Source organism: Copidosoma floridanum, unplaced genomic scaffold (assembly GCF_036245765.1).
Source record: "Copidosoma floridanum isolate Cflo_tuat_1 unplaced genomic scaffold, Cflo_Japanese_pri ptg000027l, whole genome shotgun sequence".
Classification (NCBI taxonomy): Eukaryota; Metazoa; Arthropoda; class Insecta; order Hymenoptera; family Encyrtidae; genus Copidosoma; species Copidosoma floridanum.
The window spans coordinates 2,478,141-2,499,572 of NW_028321904.1; the positions used below are offsets into that span (position 1 = coordinate 2,478,141).

Genomic DNA, 21,432 nt, shown 5'->3' on the forward strand with positions numbered 1-21,432 from the left:
TACACACTTTTACTAGCCGAAAACAATTTTATGAAAAAACACCAAATGTATCAAGAATTTCTACACCTTATGAGGAATATACCTAATTTCAGCCGTAAAAACGTCTGCAATCAGTGTTATTGTAAAAAAACTAATGGTTTATTTTTTGAATACAGCATTGCAGAACATTAAAAAAATGCTTTAGAGTGAAGAAATTTAAAAAAATTATTTGATTGACACAATTAAGAAAGAAATATCAATGGTCAAATAAACCACACTGTTACTATGAGTAAATTCAAAGAATGTAGGCAAAATGTTATAAAAAGTGACTATGGTACAAGTTTACTATGGAATACTGACGAAGCATCTATTTCGAACAGCTCAAAAGGACAAGTTTGGCTAACACATCTATAAATTCTTAGCATTCTTCTAAAAGACAAGAAAAATTTCTAATTTTTAGGTGGAATTTATTATAGCACACTGCAAAAATCAGCCATAAATTTTTTTGTAGCCATTTACAGACGCACTGAGAGATTGAGCGGAAAATAGTTTTGACTGGTACAATAAATCAAGTAATATTGTACGACATAGTATCATTATAGCCCCTATTGCAACGTTTAGTGCTTCAGTCAGAGCAACAATTCAGAATATAATGCAATATAATGGCCATTACGGTTATTCTCATTACGAAAAAAAGGCCAGATGTGTGCCATTGAATTAGGATATGACCATGTATACCCTCCTATTAATGACCCTCTCATTCTACGAGCGCAGTCACGAACAAGACCGCTTAGCTATAGAAAGTAACCCTGAAGACGTAGAAGGACTAAAAGGTCCATCTGTATCCGCATTAATCCCATATTTTGACATGGCTAAATCTGTTGTGCCTAAATTCATGCACGATGCTACTTGTGGGGTTCTTTCAATGCTGATGAATTTACAGTTCAATAAAAATTATAGAAATATGCCATTTTACATTCATAAATTATAGCAAAAAAAATAAGTAAAAAAATTTTTTAATTTCACCCAGTGATTATATTCCCAGAACACAAACAATATAAAAGTGCCAAAATTTCTAGAAAGCATCTTAAATGAGTGATTATCTAATTTACTACTATTCTGTTGTTTTTAAAAATTTTTTGTCAAAACATTGTTATGAACATATTTACTATTCGCTTATACAATACATCTACTCTTAAAATAAGAGATAACTCTATATAAAATAGAAACAGCAAAAACTATGTTAAAAATGTTTGCAGATTAAGTAAAAACTTTATACAGACTCAAAAAATGTTCTTACAATGTATGCGAACTTCAACATTTCTCCAAATTTGCTTAACACTGAAGTTCACTATGGGCTTAGTCTGCTTTTTTTTGAAGATGGGATTGGTTGTTATAAAAAGTTAAATCATGGACCAAACAAAATTGATGCTAAAGTGATAAATTCACTCAAAATTTTAGACAGTAAAGTGGTGAAAATTAATTTTAGTAAACAGGAATTTTTTGTAAACGTACTTGGACTAGCAAAAACAATGACATTGCGTTATAGGAATCTTAAAACATTATACAATTATCATTTTATTAAGACTTCAATTTTCAGAAAGATAAAATAAGAGTTTACTTCAGAACACAACCGGGAACAAAAAATACATTTTAAATCTACATACAAGACAAAACAAGAGATGATTGAAGAATTTGTCGGATTAAACAAAACAGTTACAGAAAATTTCAGTTTTGTTTAAAAATTAATGATAGTATTTATGCATTTACATAAAAATAAGTTCGTGATGTATCAATGGTTAAAATAGTTAAACCCCGTGTAAGAATTCATTTATGCGGGGAAATAATACCGGTACGCCAAACATGTGATGTATTATTATTCTGTTTACCTAAATAGAAAACAAAGTTTTATTTGTTAATAGTTGTATTTGTTTACTACAGAACACGTATAAAAATAATATGTAAATGTAAATTAAATCATTAAATACATCGCTGATTTTTGAAAAGGTTATTTTTAACCCCAGCTCCCAATAGTGCCAAACCTGGACACCTTCTGCAGCAGTGTTACCAATCTGAACACTTTAATTGAGTGTATGGAGAAACTTTGGCCCCAGGTCCCAGGACCGCCTGACCTGGGCACCCTCTCTTGCAGCACTAAGAACCTGGATACAAAAAGTTGAACGTAGGAACCTTTTTTGGCCCCAGCTCCCAGGAGCGCATGACCTGGACACCATCTTCAACGGTGCAATCGATCTGACCACTCTAATAAAGATTAGAAAGCTTTTTTGCCTCATCTCCCAGGAGCACATGACCTGGGCACCATCTTTGGTAGCACTACAGACATGGGCACGAATAATTAAGCGTAAAAAGCTTTTTTGGCCCCAGCTCCTAGGAGCACACGACCTTGATACAATATCTAGTAGTGCTAATGACCTGACTACTTGAATTAGGATTAGGAACGTTTTTTGGCCCCAGCTCCCAGAAGCACATAACCTGAGCACCATGTGCAGCAGTGCTATCGACGCGAATACTTCAAAAAAATATATATATGATATGTAAATTATGCCTTGATTAGATTTTGACTATACATTGATTATGCTTACTAAATTCTAGACATTATCTATTTATAGTCCAAGCATTGTCTGGAGATGTTTTCTTACATGGGTACTCTATTAAAAAAAGTAGTACTGCAGGATGGTTATTCTAGGTTTGCTAGATACAATTAGATTGTAGCTATTAAAAATGGACTAGGAATGAGTGTGTTGAAGTATTTGACAGATGTTACCGTGATATTAGAGATGTTATCAGCGTAGACAGTAGGAAATTGTTTTGAAATTTTTGGAAGATTTAATAATAGCACACAGTCTTGTACTGGCCAGTCTATATATTGTCATAGTCGTATTGTGCCATAATTGGTTATTATAATTGGTAGGTTATTAAATATAAAAATAGTAGCGACCCTCTTCCTTGTCTCAGCTCTGCCCCAAGACTCACTGAATAAAACACCGTAGTGTGTTGACAAGTAATGTAAAGCGTTCTAGGTTAAAAATTTTGCATCTCTTCTTGATACTGCTCAGAACAAAAAACGTCGTATTAAAAATATTTTTGTTTTGAATCCATGCAGTTTATTTGCCATTAGCGTTGCTTACTACCAGAGCAATAAAGTCGTGGAGCTTGTCCTTGCAATTTTTTATCTTTACAGTTTATACGAATACATATTATCATACTTGTTTAGAACTCTGGAATATTTAAAAAAGTATTGTCATCAACGTTATGATGATCAGCTCATCTTTCCCGTAATAAATACTTGAAGCAACAATTTTAACACTGTTGTTTCAATCTTAATAAAAGTTTCACGTCGTTTTCCTGACGCCTTTAACTGGAAACATTTAAAACATATAAAGTTTTGCTTCCGTTTCACTGTTTTACGACTATAGGCATAGTTGAAACTTTTCTGAGCCTTAAAGGCTGTTTTTCGTTAACTTTGTTAAATTGTAATGTATTTGTTGGTATTTGATGGCCCCAAAAAAAAGACCGTTGAGCTAAACTCTTTCTTGATTAGAGTTTCCTGCAAATTTGACTACCTGGATACCTTAGGGTGATCTTTCTGGCCTCCTATTGTAGCACTAAGCTAACTGGGGGATATAACAGCGTCTAAAGCGTTGGAGTTAGTTGTAGAGCTCTTTGCCAAAGTCTTCTAGGTGTCGGCCTTACATTATCTTTCAGTGAACGAATCATTGTCAAAAACGATGGTTAAAATATATTAGTTGGCAAGCTAGTTTAACGTTAGACGATCCTGAAAAGAACCGATGAGTTACATGGTTAAGTAGGGTACTAAAATATTTAATATTTAATTTAAATTGTTCAGATTATAATTAACTTATTTTGCCACTACTTTTTCTAAAAACCTTAAGCCAAAAATACATAATTAATTTAAGATAATTAACGCTAATTCTGTCATCATTTTTTTGAGCCTCCAGCCATCAAGTACTTCATTATGTCTCAATTTTATTTTGTGGTAGTTCCTGTAAGCTGAGACATTCTTGAAGCTCCTTAAAACGTTTTGGGCTGTGAAAGAAGTAGTTGTGTATCGCCTTAATCGTAGTTTCGATCATTTTGAGAATTTGATTATCACTTGACCTGGCAACTAAAGCAAACGTATGGCATATACAGTTGAATAATATCAAAAAGAAAAAGACATGCTTTAAATGCTTTTGAAAACCATTTTTTTCTGTAATAATACTATTCTTATCGCAAGCTAAGGATATCAAGTTTTCAAAGCTGCTATTGTTGTTTTTAAAAATTTATTTTTAAACTAAAAACGTATTTAAAGATGCAGCTTTTAAGGAATTTAATTCTAGAAAATTAAGTAGGTGCTGGAAAACTTCTTTCTTCGTCAAGTCAAAATACTACACTAAAACGCACAAAAGCTTTGTATTGCTAATATCAATGCTTTTGCCAAAAAAAATAGAATAATAAACACTGTTTCAAGTGCTTACATCGCTTGTTAATAAAGGATGATATAACACTGTTTTTATAACGCAAGAGACTTTCGACCGCTTCATTTGCATGCACTTTGCTGCTAGTGGATCAAGTGGTAGCCATTGAATAAGAGGTACTTAGTTATCTACCAACTTGATGGAGTCATTGTGTCTGCCACAAAATATGTAACTCTTATTTCAGAGCTGTGTGTTTTTTGTTGCAGCGAAGGTACAGATAACTTAAAAGTTTTAAATGCTTTCAATTTTTTTGCTTTATTTATAAAACTGCTGTTTAAACAAAACAAGGTATGCTGACAAAAATCTGACTCCTCGTAAATTTAACGTTTTTTTGCAATAAACGGATTTTGTGGTCTGCCGTAAAGTTGGGTGATTTTTACATCAATCTTTAAACTGCAGGTCACCTGACTATTTCTCTTGCCATTCAACACTAAATTAGCATTGTTTTAAATGGTCACTTCGATCTTTGCTAGATTTCTGCTTGAAACCAAGTTCAAACAACATGTTAAAATGACAAAAAAAAAGTTTTAAAGTAGAGCTCATTAGGACTAATTGCCACAAAAGCTAATGTTAAACCAAATTTTAGATCTAATACAAAAATGTCTATTTTTCAGAAAAGTGCACATGCAGGGTATAATCAATCTAACACAAAAAGTTGTATAAATCCACACAAAAATACTAGTCATTGTCACTAAAAAAAAAAAAAAAAACAGTTGTAAATTAAGCTAAGCTAGAGCATATTTGTATCTGAAACAAACAGATTAACTCAGTTCTAATTCTCACACCATAAGCACAAACCCAATGACAAAAATCAATGAACATACGAAAATTTGATACCTTTAGGTCAACGCGTGCTTTAAAAAGTGAAAAACGCGACTAAGCATAACGAAACGCAGATCATGATTTTATCCCCTGTGGTGTCTCGGCGAACGAGACCCGCGTACATCACTTACAGGAAGTGTAGCCAAGTGTATCTGGGAAACACAGGCCCAGTCAAGGTTGTAAATTCTGCCTTGCTAAATTTGCATCAGTGGCACCCCGTAACATTAGCGCCCGATATAACAACCCACGGTTAGCACTTAAAATTTTCTGTGTACGAGTGGAAGCGAGAAAGAAAATAATATTGTTAGACAAAATATTGGTACTCTAGCCAGATAAAGTTCTATTTTTTCGAAAAATAGGGATATTTTTTGAGCAGATAGAACGTCAGCAAGTATTTGAACTGAACCACAAAGAACTAGCAGCTGTTAATAATTTTTTTAAATTAAAAACTATGAAAGATGTAAGGTAATTCATAGCAAAAGCATGGTTACTGGCATTTTATTAAAAATTTTTTAGAAATATGGAAGCCATTTTTAGATTTACTGAAATAAAACAAAAAAAAACTTTAATGTACCGAAGAGCAATAAAAGAGTTTTAAGATACTAAAAGACCATCTATGTCAAGAGCACATTTTACAGTTTCCCAATTTTAGTTAATTATTGCAGTTGACAACAGATGCATCTGACTACGCTATTAAAGTGGTATTGAGTTAAGAAAAAATGTCTTTGACTATCCTGTCATCTATCCTTTCAGAACTGACAGTAAAGCCAAAATAAATTGTCTTACGACTAAAAAGAAGTGTTTAGATGCACTGTATTATTTTTGTCCGTATTTACTAGGTAATAAACTTCTTCTTGTAGTTGATTATGAGTCGTTGAATTGTATGCATACAAGAAAATACTCAGGGCAGCGTTGAATACGCTGAATGTTTAAATTTGCCAATTATGAATTTACTTTCAAATTTAAGCCAGGAAGACTTAATACCAATGCTGATGCATTTTCTAGAAATCTAGAAGGACCATTTATGTATGCACAAAACAATATAAACAACGGATTACCATAATTAAGAACTCTGATAATGGGTCGAAAAAGGAGAGGATAAGAGAAGAACAGAATGAAAAAAAAAGAAAAAAAAAGTAAGAACATACAACTCAATGACTATCAAAACTATAGTACTACCATCAACCTTAAAGAAAACAATAAAAGTTACGAAACCTAGGAGCATAGCCAAATCAGGAAAAGACGTACCTTAATTGGCCAGAAGCCTTGGACGACCCCTTGGTTCAAAAACAAACAAGAAACGGCTTTAATAAGAATAAAGTGTGATTGCTTAAAGGACTCGAACGAAAAAATTTCCACACCTACAGACATCATCTGCATCTTGACCAAGTATTTTAACAAATATCACTAAAAACGCGTTAAAAAATTCTAGCTCATTAAAAGTGGACTTTTTCAAACCAATAGCTTGAACATCACGCGCTTGTCATAAGAATTCAGGAATTACTGAGATGAAACCTAATAGTTCTGAAAAAAAAAATGCCACAGTTATGAGTCAAAGATATAGTTAACCTAAGTGCATCGTCAAAAACAAGTATATTTTTCAAAAACGACCCAAGTAATGCTGAAGAATCGTCATGAGAAGAAACACGACCTCCAGTAAATGACACTAGAAAAAGTGGGTTATGGCAAGAACTGACTGAAACGGAATTAGACGTAAATACAGATACTAATTCAGGCTCAAATCTGACAAATAGTAGAATCTTCGTTGTTCCTATTTTACTCAGTGAAGGTTTAAATAACGATGTTTTTGAAGACCAACCTAAGACTATAATAAGTAATATTGATGAGGTTGCTTATCAAAAAATACAAAAGTTATTGTAGAAATTTAACCAAAGTCTTTAAGAACATTTGCTCAAATCTAATAACGATGAGAAACCTGAGCAAGCTAATACGGATTTTTCATTAGTAACTACGTTTTCTAATAGAGGTGAGCTGGATCCCAAGATTCAAGACATATTACCCAAAATGACCCCCTATGACTCTAATAGTTTTGGTGATTTTGTATTATATAGAAGAATTGCAGATACATCAAGACGTACAACAGATTTTAAACCTTTATTTGACAAAGTTAAAGTTTTAAAAAAATACGCCCTTGAAATCTAGTACATTTACGCACACTAGTAATTCTGTTGCTGTTAAAACAGTTGATCTAAACCCATAGGTTCAGAACAAATAACAGAAGGAACCCCGGATAGTTTGAATAAAAACAACGAACATTTATACTTATACCCCTTCTAACCATATAATTAACACAAACAATAGTACGAAAAGGTGTACATAAATCTCAGTGATAGTAACAGTACTAAAAACAATTGCAGGAACGTACAAACAACTTTACTAAAAAATAATGTATTTACCACCAGATGTTGTCTTACATACAAAAAAAACAAAATAGTTCATTTTATTAGCAAAAATTGTCAACCAGTAATACGAGGTGTGATCAAAAAGTAAGGTGCCTTTTCAATTTTGTAAAAAAAAAAATATATTTATTCATCTAAAACTATGATATCCCCTTCAAAATAATCCCCCTTAAATACAATGCACTTGTGCCAACGCTTTTTTCAGGCGTCAAAACACTTCTGAAATGCTATTTTGGGTGTTGCTTTGAGCTCCTCCAGCGATGTAGCCTTAATCTCCTCAATCATGGCGAACCTTCATTCTTTCATGGGCTTTTTCAATTTTGGGAAGAGAAAAAAGTCACTGAAGGCCAAGTCTGGTGAATATGGTGGCTGAAGCATCATAGAAGTACTGTTTTTGGCCAAAGAACTACTAACTAATAACGACTTGTGCGCAGGTGCATTATCATGGTGTTTGCAGATACACGTCTTATACCCAGAACATCCGTCAAAATTGATTGGCATGAGCCGAACGATACGTCAAGATTATCAGCCATTTCTCTAATCGTAATTCGACGATCTTTAAGCACCATTTCTTTCACTTTCTGAACATTTTCGTCGGTTGTCGACGTGCTGGGTCGCCCAGAGCGAGGTTTATCATCAACATTTTCTCGGCCCTCTTGGAATAACTTATACCACTTATAAACATTTCTTTTGCTCGTAGTTGACTCACTGTTGGCCATTGTCAACATTTCAAGAGTTTTTGAGCACTTAATACTATTTTTTACACAAAAATTAATACTAACTCTTTGCTCCATTATTTTCAACAAAAAAAAATCGCTGAGTACGCAAACGCGAGTCTAACCTTTAAGTCTCTCACTTTAAAACAACACACGCTACATAGTCAAAACTATAAACATGTGATCGTGACTAGTGTACCAACATAATAAAAAAAAAGTTTTTAACTTAGAGTGTAAAGAGCGCGCGCAATTCAAGAAGTCACCTTATTTTTTGATCACACCTCGTATATGCCTCAAGATTGTACAAATTAATAGGTGTAATGGACATTAATTGTTTTAAATCAAAGAAATTTAAAAATGGTCAAATTGTATCCACACCTAATCGAAGACATAAAAAACCGTTTATTATTATTAATGGAACACTTACTAATTTTAAAACTTCAGAAATTCTTGCGAAAGCTTTTAAATCACTTAGGAAAAAATATTATTAAGACGAAATCATAAAATCTTTCATGTATCAAGAAGAGGTGATCTCACAGACAGATTGAAACTTGGATTATTTATTAAAAACAATTAGTAAAACACCCATGAAAATTACTGTTTGTTACAGTAAAGTTGATTTTACAAAAATTCGATAAAGTAATGGAATATTACGGACACTGCAAGGCAGCCCTGTTAAAGGACATCAGAAAATAAACTCAACTTATTGTAAAATAAGAGAACGATTTCATCGGCCCATCATGAAAAAATCATATTATTATCGACGTCCAACAATGTAGTAAATGTCAAGAAAAAAAGGATGGAACGGATAAGAATCAGAGAACTCTTAGTACTTACAAACACACCTACTAAAGCTTTTATTAAGGTTCCTATTTATACCATCAGTATATTGAGACTGACACTAAATAGTTATCGCAATTTTTAACCATCTGAGATAATATGACTAGGTACATTATATTAGTCTCTGTCCCAGATCTAAGATCATGCACGCTTGCCGATGCACTCGTACAAAATTTAATATTAGTTTACGGTGTGCCTAGAGCCACCTTATCAGATAGACGTGGTACGTTTATGTCTAATTTATTGTAACAACTCATAAAATTTCTAAGATCCTATCATCTTACTACATTAGCATATCATCCTCAAACAAACGAATTACTCGAGTGAAGTCATGCAGCCTTAGCTGGCTTCATAAGAACTTAGTGTAAAACTGATGATGATGGGCACAATTCGGCTAAGTTTGCAGTTCTTACGTTTAACACAAATGTACATGCATCAACAAATTTTACACCCAACGAACTAATACTTTGAAAACTAGCAAGGTTTTCCTTGCAGATTTTTACAGATAAAAGGTTATAAATGTATCCATTATTTTAACACGATCTTATTATGCAACCTTAAGAAATGCAAATTGCAGTAGGTAATTAACATACAAAAATAAAAATACAAGCAAAAACAAGACACAATAAAAAATCAAATTCTTACTGTCAAACCAGAAGGCCACTTATAGTTAAAAAAAAAATTGGTTTCCACATCAATGAGAACCAGTTCTTTAATAATAGTATCCTTGTAAAAATTATGTTCTACAGGTCCTTCAGAAGAAAAAAACGATGCAGAACAAATTGGCTGTCCTAATGGCAATAGTGCTTGAAAATTGTGCATATTTGAACTATGCTCATCATGATAACTATAGCATAGAACCACTTCAAACGAACCCTGGAATAAATTATGAACGAATTAGTATAACAAAAACTAAAAAAACTGATTGAAAGATAGTGATATGGCTTCAGATTAATAAGTTCATATAAAAATAAATACCTACTTAAGTATTGAATAAAACCTTTAAATAAAGTATTGTACGGTTTGGTTATCTTGATTGTACTAACTTTCTGGAAATAGATCTCTTAAGCTTAAAGATAATGCGATTAAAGATTCTCAAAGCAACACTATTAAACATAATGAATATTGTGGAATACCATGCAGGACACAACATTAATTCACCTCCCAACATACAACCAAAACGATTGACACCTTGTAGAATCATTGAAAGCATTGCTATAAAACTGTTCGGCTTAGTCACAAAAGACGATATTAACCTTATGAATACTAACATACACAATTTTCATACCGTTTAAAAGCTGTATTTTAAATTGTATGAAAAAAATAGCCACACTTTTGCAGCTGCATTCAGAGAACTATATAACACTATGAAATGCCATTAGCATATTCTAAAACAAGTTGCTGATACATTAACTTCAGGAGAAGATTTTACTTTTGACAGATATCTGACACATTTATTAATTTATCAACTTACCTTAAAAAAACTGCGGCTACCTTTGATCGTATCATTCCTCCAAATAAATATCTAATTATTATCTTGTTTAATTTACAAAGAAGTCAACACATTCAAAGCGATTTTCTCCAAATACATATATAAAAATTTTTAGCCCAGCATGAAAAGAACCTAGCAGGGAATCTATAATTTGTAGCACCAATAGATAATTTTTTCGCTGGCAAAATACGTACTTTAAGCAAATTAGATGTTGTGCATTAAAAAATAGAAAGATCGTTGTATCACATTTGCCACTCATAGATCAAACCCCTTATAATCTTTATAGACTATATTTGGTCATGATATTTCAATCTGTGATAAGAAAGATCTGCCTATATTAAGCCATCAAACCCTTACTTAGAAGTAGCAGTAGACTATTATTCGTATTCACGATTGAACAAAATAACATTTAAAAAGACATTTAACCAATGTGATCAAACGGTATATGTTTATACATGCTTTTCTATAGAACGATTAAAAGAACCCTATTCTATGAACGAATCTGAAATTCTTATGCTATCATGAGTTGGGACAGAAGTATTTAATTACTGTGAATTTGTTTTAACACTAAAGACAAATAATCAATGAATTGCCTAACAAGCTAATAATTCACGGTCATTTTTAATATTTTCTAAAGAACAATTAGGCATTATCTGCCCCAATCAAATGTATTGACTGGAAATAGTAAAAGGTATTGGTCTTTTACTAATGAGTTATTGGTGTACAGGAAAAATACACGAACTAACCTTTTCTAGTAATCACAAGATCATCACTCAGATGTTATATAGCTATCAAGTAGAAGTAAACCTTAATTTAAATGTATTACATGAGCTATTTAAGGACACAAATGCCTTCCATGATGCTATATAATCGATTCGAGAACTAAACTTAAATAAACAAGCATGTATATATGAAAAGTTAAATGTGCAAAGTATAATTAACCAAATGGAGATAACGTGAACCCAAAGGTTGAAAGAGAAGCAAATCATTTCTTTCATTTTAGTACCTGATGTGAACAAGGCTATTATTATTACAATTATGATAGCAGTGCAACACTTGCTAAACGCACTATCAATTTACTGAACACAAAACCCCGAGTAACTTTAAAACAAGAATCAAAAGAACTCGACCTAATTAAACTTTGTGTTGAATTAGAAGAAAAAAAAAAATACTCACCTAAATCATCAGAAACTAGACCTTTAATAAAGAAACGGTGTTTTATACTCCTATGCCAACGAAAGAGACTCCTAAATCAATGGTAATTTAATACTTTTTCCTTCAAGGCTTTACGATGAATACTGACTGTAAAGTAAAAATAAAGTCCTAAGTCAACATAGATCATCCTTTTTATAAAGTTATTGAACAATTGTTGAATAAAGGAAGCATCAAGGAAATACATATACTTCCAGTTTAACATAGTAGTACATATCAAACTATAACTACCATTAACAATAGAGATTCGTTTAATAAAAAATCTGATGAAACACAAAATGGAGGAATGATAGCTTAGACACTTTATACTTTTGATATTCTTCAAAATAAATAAACCGGGACAAATGAATAGTTAAAAACTTATTTCCAATAATAGACTTAATTGTATTATAATTATTTACATTCCATGTCATACATAGGACATTTTACTTCAGCAACGGTAATCTATTCACTGAACAAACGTATCGTCATCAATTGTATCAATCACTTGACTAGAGAGCTCTTACGCATGCTCATGGCCTAGCATTTCAGCGCCACGCACGTAATTTTAAATTTATTTATGTTTTACTCAAGATGAAATAAACTATTTGTCAACTGAAAAAGTTTTTTTCAATAATATGGACCAAAAGTAACAATGTTATACCAAACATTAATTCAAAAAGACTTATGTGTCTTTTACCGTCAGATGTATAAGAAACAAAAGGGAAAGAGATTTCTTTAACTATTATTTCCAATTTAGTACCCGAGATTATTTTTATGCCGTTAGAGATTGACAAGGAAGATTACCTCAAGGATACGTTCAATTCATAGATCCTAAGAGGGTTATTCAAGCGTTCCATAACGATTAACCCAAGTATCGCACGAGATACGCTGAACCAATTAAAAAGAGTACAAAACACAAAATGAAGAAGAAATTGACTCACCCTTTATAGCAACAAAAACTTAAGTTAATAACATATCGACGACATGTTATTATATATAGAAAACAGTAACGTACACAAACTTTAAAAAAATTCAACCTATGCTAGAATCATCGCTTTACGAAAAAAAATCAACAGTAACAAAAAATGAGCCTATTAATTGAACCCTACCAGTTCAACAGTTTTTTTTTACGTCAAGAAAATGCATCACTTAATTTTAAGCCAATGAGCAAACATTCATTTAGTTGAATATTACTGTCACATTTTTAAATGCATTGGTAGATACAGACATCACATAATTTTATTTATTCTTATTTCTTCCTTGTTGCACTTTATACTCCAGTTCAATCTTTAAGATTAATTTAAAAAAATGTATGGTTTTTGGTATCGCGTATAAAAAATAAAGATATACGTTAAAGCTTATGAAAATAAAAGACATGCTGTATACAATTTCAGCTGCATGTTACTTTATTCACAAAATTTTTTCGAATATTAGGCTTTAGCGCGTATTAATATTACTTATTTCATTGTACTGTGAATCCACAAATATTTTGACATATCATGATAAGTAATGATTGCAACCACCCATTTATTTCCTGCACATCATCCAAGAACTTTAAAAGTATGATTTTATTTTCATATCTACATTCCACACATAACTTACACATAATTACAATTACTAATAGCATAAAGTACACTGCAACAGTACTCATACATACACAGGTATCAATTAACAATCATCGTAACACCGTCATACGTACGCTTACTGATAACATAAAAAAGCAAACATAGTAGACACAATCGTCATTGAACGTTGCCTAAACCTTATGATCAAGGGCCTTACAGACAACGAAGATTTAAATAAATTATCACAACAGTACCACACGGTTCAAGCCTTACAAAAACAGCCCTGTGTTGCTCAACACACAAGCTACAAGACCATCTACTACACATTGTCAGAGCCCACCGATGCCACTACATCATTGATGAGTGGTCTTCAGTTGATCCTGATTGGTACCGTAAGAGGGAAAATGTCCTAATTGGTACCTCCAAAAGTATTTGCGAATGAAAAACCCTGCAAGGCGCTTATGACAGAACAAACGTTAAGTAAGCAGCAGCCACTTATATTTAGACCATTACAGTCTAAATTGGATAAAACTGCGACGACTAAAGCATGCAATGACAATAAAAGAAATATGAATTTCTTACTTTGTACGAGTAAAACGTGTAAATACCGAAATTCATGTCTTTATAAAGAAACCACTCAATGATATTAGTTATATAAAACTCCAATCCACGAGAGATCGTGAAATGGATATATACATGGCATTTTCCACGTATTGCACCGAAAGATTAAGCATCAGGGTGTATAACGAACTTCAAAATCATAGAGTTTGGTATGCTAAAAATTAACGGACATGTAATCAAGAAAAAGGCCTAACATTCATACGCTATGCGGAAATCACATGTATAAGTGTGACTTACAATTGCATAGTATGTTGTGTGGAATCCAAATTAAAATTGAAACAAGATGCTATTTTTATAATAAGAATGTCAACCTTGTCTTATATGACTGGTACCACGATCTGTGTTGTATAACAGGGCACAACACTTATCTCATACGTTTACGCGAACTACCGTTGAGAGGTCTTGCAAATAAGAACACATTACAAGAAAAAAGGCAAACGACAAAGGTGAACGATAAAAAAAATAAAACTTTTATTTGCACGAAAGTATAGAGATACCATACCTCACATATCTACCATCAAACCTATACTACGAAATAACTGTGTACTTATCGAGGACAGCAATAATTTTAAAGTGGGGAAAGTATTAAGTACTGACTTTCGTAAACAAATAAATTTTTCATGTTGTTCTTTTTTATGTTATATTTATTACCTCAATGAAAAAATTTGAGAACTCTTAAAAGAGTTACGTTTAACGGAAGCCGTCACCTTACAAAGTTGACTGTGTACTTCATGGCTTTTGGAGTGTCAAGTGACAACTTAAGCAAGCCTCTAAGCCCAAATGCATGAAGTAAGCTAGTACCAACATAGTATGTGAAACATAGAAGGCTTAACAAAAGCTTTGTGCAAGGTGCATTTTTTTGCTTGGCGTTTTATTTTGTAGCCTGCCACCACTCATAGAGTGTGGTTGTTAGTTAATCAATTTAATCCTTGGATGCACTATTAAAATTCGAAGACAGCTGTTAAAATGACAATTGTAATTATGTAATTTAATAATGAAACTACAAATATAATGAACTTGTATGGAGTACCTCATCAAATAAATTATGGACACTAAAATAAGAATTGTAATATGAAAGGGTTGTACAGTGTCAAAGTGCTGAAATTATAATTTGATTGCACGTCATAAGTTGGTCACATATTGTCTAGAGTTACGAGCTAATTGGTGATCTTAAAGAAAGAAACCTAGAAGTAGGAAATAAATATAAAGGTATTATAGTGCATACATTTTACAAACGTTATATTCTTCTTTTTCCTATGAACTGGTGAGTAGTTGGACTTTCTGCTAGTCCCATGGCCTGTGAGTGAGCTTGGGACTATATTCCACTACCTTAAATTTAAAATTAGAGGTAGTGTTGACTAAAACCAAGAATTATTTAACACATTATTTTAAAATTATTATTCAATTTTTTAAAGTAAAAGCGTTCAGTCTAGTTAAAATTTTTGTTGTACTTGTAACTAAAATAACCTTACGTGCTGCAGGCAGTACCTCAAGGGTAGTGTTAAAATCTGCCTATCATAATACATTATGCTAGTAGTTTGTATTCAAGTCGCGTATACTTTTTTTTTCTTTTTACTAATGACGCAAAGTTTTATTAAGTATAACTTCAAATATGCAAAACGGTCTATGCTATATAAATTTGAAAAAAATGCGAATACAACTAAAAAAGATAATAAATGAGAATGTTCGTACAAAACCAAAAATGTTATACAGATCGCTTAATAATAATAACTCATGCATAACTATAGATGCATTAAATTATTAAATTAAATACGCTAATAACTCTATTTTACCTTCAAAAAAGCTTTTTTATTTATTTTAATTGTTTCTTGTTAAAAAAAAAATGTATTTATACCTCTTAAAATACCTTTTTTTAATTCACGCATTTTTTGCTCTTCTACTCTAAAAATTTGTTGATGTTCAAGCATTGCTCTTTTGATTTCTATAAATTTTATTTTTTCAGCCCATAAAAAATTTTAGAAAAATGTACAGAGCTTCTGACTCATTTTTCTCAACGGAAAAAAATTTTTTTGAGAAACAACAAATGGCACCAATAGAAAGAACAGATTAAGATCTACCGGTTTTACGTATTTCTTAATGACTTTTTCAGCTATCCGTCAACCATCATGAGAGAGTTTAACATACCAAGCTCGAGCGAAAAAATCCCTGTACACAGAAGTTGGCCCACTTCTAGTAGACCAGTGCTGTTGCACTAAGACTTTATTCACTAGGTAACTACCTATGGTGCAAAATGCCCATGCGATCTCTTGAGGTAGTAGAATGTTAGTATATATGTTATTATTTAAATAAAGCAATTTTATTATAAAGTCTTACATAACTATATAACATTGCGAGGTATAAAAATGATTGTGTCAATGAAATTAGGCACAAAAAATTTAAAACACTAGTATTTTAGAAAGACAATTGTTCTCATAAACTCCTAATTGTATGAGCTGGAATTATTTATTGAAGCAATTACGAGTAAGAAAGATGGACGATCTGAGCTGACCTCTTCTTCGGTCTCACATACTTAAATTTATTGCAAATAGCAATTTTTTTTTATGTGATCTCAGCTTTGGAGACTACATGAATTGTAAAAACACACTCGCTTTCACTACTTAGATATTTCATTCAACCATCATAAAATGGTGAACTGATGTTGCTTTCAGTGGTAGTTATCTAACGTACTAACGTACTTCTAACTTTTATTATACACGGGCCAGTTTTTGCTCGTAGAAAAGTGTTAAATAAGACTAAGTCTAAGATCTTATGCTGATCATATGAGTTTAAGATTGCTTCAAGTCACAATTAGAAGAACTATTTCTACTTGTAAATACGCTCATTGCATGTAAAAGTAATTTTCTGTAGAGTCAATATAAGTATATTCATTTTCCAAGTTTCTTCATTTTTCATAGTTATCACCCAGGTAGGAGTTATGGTGTTATATAAATACATAAAAATCTATTTTGAGTTAATAAGTCTGCTAAGACTACTTTATTCTTATTACACGTCAATAAACTCCAAAAAGCTATGTGTTTTTTTCTAATTGTCTTAATTCAAAGTTACTAATCTTTTTGCATTGAGGTAACAAAATTCAATTTTCCATACCTCCTTGAATTCTGACATACTAATGATTGCATTAATTTAAGAAATATTCACGTATTGTTATAGTTTTTCAACGACTTCTATGTTTATGAAAATTTGAATACCAGAAATAACTTACATTAGAAACTGTTATACGTAACAATTAAAGATTTTGTTTAATTTTAGGTCAGATAACTTCGAAAAAAAGTTGTATTTGCAAAAAAACGGAAAATAGAATTGTATGGATAGAAGAACATGAAAAAGATTCAACATTAAACAAAAATAATTATTAATGCAGTCTTAACGAAACAAAACTTAAGCTCTTATAAACAAATAAGAGTAAATTTTTTTCTTTTAATGTTTATATAGAAATACTTTTTTTATGTGTTTGTTACAAGGAATGCAGCTCTTTTATGTTTGAAAAGTTGGAGAAAAAGAAACTAAGCCCTACATTAATGCTCCTAGTTATTTAGAATTTTACTGAGATGATCAAGAAAGAATAATAAAGATAAGCATGATAATTAGGCACGTTTTAAATCTGTTTGACAGTATTTTATAAAAAATACGATATAGACCTTGTTGTTATATTCTAAAAAAAATCAAGCTGTGAAAAAAAAATTTTTTGTACATGTTACATCTGATAAAATTGGTCAGATTATAAAGACGAAGTTATTTATGAGCTAATTTTTTTTTCTTGTAGAACGCCTCATAAGGATGTTTCAACGAGATACGATCATTAATTTACCAAAGTCAGAGTCCTTAAATATCGAGTTCAGCAATGTTGCTTACTCAGTAGCTACAGGCTTTGGAAATCCAAAAAAGCTAATTTTAAAAGGTGTAGATGGGTGTTTTAAATCAGGTGAGCTTACAGCTATTATGGGTCCCTCAGGAGCTGGGAAATCCTCGCTCTTGAATATTTTAACAGGATTTCAGAAGTCTAATGTCACAGGAAACATGAGGGTTTGCTCAAAAAACGGTGAACGTGACTGGAACGATTACAGAAAAGAATCTTGCTATATTCAGCAGGATGATATGTTACACCCCTTGTTTACCGTTCAAGAGGTTATGAAAATGGCTGTAGATCTCAAACTTGGTCACAGCTTACATTTAAATGAGAAACAAATGCTGATTAATAATGTACTTGAAATTTTAGATCTTATTAAGACAAAAGAGACTCAATGTGATCGACTTAGTGGTGGCCAGCGTAAGCGGCTGAGTATCGCTTTAGAGCTTGTTGACAATCCTCCTGTTATGTTTCTGGATGAGCCAACTACAGGTCTTGATTCTTCAGCTTCTTTTCAATGCATTGCAATGTTACAGAGCCTGGCACGGGGTGGACGCACTATTATTTGTACTATCCACCAACCAAGTGCCACTATCTACGAATTGTTTGACCATGTATACTTACTGGCAGAAGGTCGCTGTATGTACCAGGGTAGTGCAAAAAATACGGTTGCATATCTACGTAGTACTGGTTTTTGCTGTCCTAAGTATCATAACCCTGCAGACTTCATGATAGAAATCGTCACCAAAGAGTATGGAGACTTCAACGATCGTCTTGCTGCAGCTACGTCAGAGCTTTCATGGCGTGGAACAAGCCCAGTCAAAAGTATCTTTTATCACTCAGACAGTATACAAAAATATTTGACAGAAGGTAAGACTAGAGTTTTTATACAACCACCTTCAGAAGTAACAAGGTTTTGGGTGTTGTTACATCGTTGCACAATTCAGTTATTCCGGGACTGGACGATTACTCATCTTAAACTCCTGCTTCATATCTTTACGGGCCTTCTACTTGGGTTTCTTTACACTGGAGCAGGTACTGATGGCTCCAAAACTTTTAGCAACATTTGTTTCATGCTCGTTAACTCAGTATATATGTGCTATACAAGCATGATGCCAGCAGTCCTTAAATTTCCATCTGAATTGCCAGTGCTTAAGAAAGAACAATTTAATAACTGGTACAAACTGCGGACTTACTATATAGCTGTTCTTCTGACAAGTATTCCAGTTCAGATGATCTTCTCTATTGTTTACTCAGCTACTGCATACTTTTTAAGTAACCAGCCACCAGATGCCAAAAGATTCATGATGTTTTTACTTGTCACAATTCTTGTAGCTCTGGTTTCTGAAAGTTTTGGCCTTGCTCTTGGTACTACAGTAAGCCCGATAAACGGTACATTTCTTGGGGCTATCACTACTTGTACCTTTCTTGTATTCGCTGGAATTCTTGTTCTATTTAACCATATGCCCCGCATTATGTACTATTTAACATTTATCAGCTATATCAGGTACGGGGTTGAAGCTATGGTCCAATCAGTCTACGGTTTTGACAGAACAAATTTACCTTGCCCAACGATGGATGATATAAATTACTGTCAGTATCGTATACCGAAAATTGTGCTGAAAGAAATGGCGATGCTTGAAAACAATTATTGGATTCACATTATTGTTCTCACAGTTTATTTTATAGCACTTAGATGCATAGCTTATTGTACTCTTAAGAGAAAACTTTCAAACATTTGACTTATGAAAACAGGTAAGATGATAATTTTTTAATTGCATATACATGTAATACATTTACAATGACACAGTTTTAAAAAAAATTTTGATATTTGATGTTAACAGATAGGTTAACCCCATTAAAAACTTAAAAAGTAATAATTAACTATTTTACTTGTTTACTTATGCAAATCTAAGTTTATGATTAATACACACAGTGATAGCAATGAATATTACAACTGAAATCGTAACTTTGTGAGAATTAGTTTAATAACTAGTATGCCGGGTGTAACAAAAACGATACTTCCCATGTTTTATTTGAAACAATGACAATAAAATCTGTAAGATGCTTAAAACTAGGAAATGTATATTTTGTCGAGTATACAATAATTTACTATATATATAGTTTATGGTATAGATGTCTACAGTTTTTAATTATAAAATAAGGCATATAAAAATTTTTAGCAATAACTTTAACTTATTATAATGACATATTTTAATTCTAAGTAAATATTTAAAAAGGTATTTACAAAAATTCTAGAAGTTTGTAAAGTAGAAATAGTTGAATGTCATAATTTTACATAAAGCCACCTGTAATTAAATTTAGTGAATCTGACTTTAATATTTCTAAGCAAAATATTCATTTCTATAGTCGTTAACTGGCAGTAAGTTAAGTACAGGGCTAACAACTTAGGGTAATTTTCACTTTAGATTGCCAAGATAACAAAAAAATATAAAAAAAGCGTTCTGAATGCCATCATCTCTGGCATACTACTAGGGGACGCCTGGCCAGAGCACAACCAACTTTAACGCTGAAGAGTGTCGTGACCATTAATGATCCACCATTAATCTCATTAGTTTTTTTAAGAGCCATCTGAAGTCAAATGGCCTTGCTAATATCTATACTCATTTTATAATGATTGCTGACAAGACTTTAAGAGCTAACTCTGATAATAATTGGTCCAAAAATAGACTCCTTGCATTAATCCAGAAATCACAAATCCTTCTCAAAGTCTGCACTTAAGTGAAGTCAACATAGGGCTTTTAGTTAGTTATAAATGCATGTATAAATCTTATAGCATGAGGATGCTATAATGTTAAGGGCCTAGCCGTATAAGAAGGTAAAAAGTGTCTCAATTATAAAAATTCTGAAAAACTTATGTCGACAAAGTTTAAAAAAAAATTTTTTCAAATTCTTTTCAGACCCCAAAACCATTATGGGGTCACTTGGGGACCAAAAACGTGTTTCTTGGTTTTTCCTAATTTTCTTTCTATTAGAAGCATTAAAAAATCTTTAAAAAATTTGTCACGGTGTATTTTTGTGTTAAAAATGTACATAAATTTTTTTTTTAATTTTAGTGAAAAATTTAAATTTTGAGGGACGTTTAAAATTTTTGAACTAAAGACTGTTTTAAAAAAACTATCTGGGTGCAGAGCTAAAACAAAATTTTTGTTGCATATTATATTTTTGTAATCATCATACACTTTCAAAGATTTGTTGAAGCCTGGAGACATATATAAGAAAAATAAAAATTCTTTTTTGGACATTTTTCTCTACTTTTTCGATACAACGGCTTCAACATGACACCAATATTTGATAAAATAACACTAGCCATTTTTAATCTTAAACCTATTTATTTTTTTTTGGAGATATATTTTTCTATAGAGAAGTATGATAAAAAAGCTGATACAATTAAT

At 32.0% G+C, this 21,432-nt stretch overlaps 1 pseudogene across 3 annotated transcripts in view; it reads left to right on the forward strand.

Moving 5' to 3' along the window:
- The window catches only part of LOC106645560 (ATP-binding cassette sub-family G member 1 pseudogene), a 51,602-nt pseudogene that overhangs the window by 21,065 nt on the left and 9,105 nt on the right, over window positions 1-21,432 (forward strand). The window contains exon 2 of one of the 3 annotated variants that reach the window (XR_016293302.1): window positions 17,419-17,550. The exons of 1 other annotated variant lie outside the window; for it this stretch is intronic. The product of XR_016293302.1 is annotated as an ATP-binding cassette sub-family G member 1 pseudogene, transcript variant X2 (transcript). Of the gene's footprint in view, window positions 1-17,418; window positions 17,551-17,869; window positions 19,772-21,432 lie in introns of those variants that run through there. One more of the 3 variants, XR_016293301.1, reaches the window with a different exon arrangement.